Here is a 1,370-nt window from a genome sequence, read left to right as displayed (position 1 = left end):
CTGTCAACAATAGCTAAATGCTGGAAAGAGCCTAAATGTCCATCACCTGATGAATGGATCAAGAAGATGCGGTTTATATATACAATGGAGTACTACATGGCAATGAGAAAGAATGAAATCTGACCATTTGTAGGAAAGTGGATGGACCTCGAGGGTGTCATGCTAAGTGAAATAAATCAGGCAGAGAAGGACAGATACCATATGTTTTCACGCATAAGTCTAACAGGAGAAACTTAATAGAGGACCATGGGGGAAGGGAAGAGGGGGAAAGAATTAGGGAGAGGAAGGGAGGCAAATCATGAGAGACTCTTGAATACTGAAAACAAACTGAGGGCTGAAGGTGGAGGGGGAAAGGGAAAGGGGGGTGATGGACATGGAGGAGGGCACTTGTGGGGAAGAGCACTGGGTATTATATGGAAACCAACTTGACAATGAACTATAAAAATATGCCTATAAAATATAATAAAATAATAGTCATATACTTTTTCCAGCAAATATTTCCATATAATTTCCCATACATATTTCCATATAATTTTCAGCAAATTATAAACATAATTGTGGAGAGTAAAGTTCACTTTTTACTCAGTATCTCATCTTTCATATATAAAAGTTTCAGCAAGAACTTTCTTTTATAATTCATTGCCAGAAAAATCTGCTTACTCTTTGTGTCTGTAATGTTAGCTTTTTCTCCTTTTAAATAGTAAGAATAGATTACTCATTCTATATATTATAGTACATTATGTTATATTCTACTAATTACATTATATTACATTATATTATATACTTCCTGTATAGTTAACATACAGTTTTATGTTAGTTTCAGGAATACAGTACAGTGATTCAACAATTCCATACATCACTCTGTTCTCGTCATGACGAGTGCATTCTTATTTCCCTCCTTCTCCCACCTGTCTCTCCTCTGGTAACAATAAATTTGTTCTCTAGAATTAAGAGTCTGTATCTTGGTTTGTTTCTCTTTCCCTCTTTTTAACTTGTTTGTTTGTTTGTTTTGTTTGTTTCTTAAAATCCACTTATGAAGTCATATGGTATTTGTCTTTCTCTGACTGAAGTATTTTGCTTAGCATTATACTCTCTAGCTCCATTCATGTTTCAAATGGCAAGATTTTATTCTATTTTATGGCTGAATAATATTCCACTGTGTGTGTGTGTGTGTGTGTGTGTGTGTGTGTGTATGTGTGTACACACCACATCTTCTTTACATATTCATCATCAGTGGACACTTGGGCTGCTTCCATATCTTGGCTATTGTAACCAATGCTGCAATAAACATAGCGGTACATGTATCCTGTTGTATTAGCGGTTTTGTATTTTTTGTGTAATTACTGGATCACAAAGGAGTTCTATTTTTG

The sequence above is a fragment of the Suricata suricatta genome, chromosome 3 (assembly GCF_006229205.1).
Source record: "Suricata suricatta isolate VVHF042 chromosome 3, meerkat_22Aug2017_6uvM2_HiC, whole genome shotgun sequence".
Classification (NCBI taxonomy): Eukaryota; Metazoa; Chordata; class Mammalia; order Carnivora; family Herpestidae; genus Suricata; species Suricata suricatta.
This window is presented reverse-complemented; position numbering follows the sequence as displayed.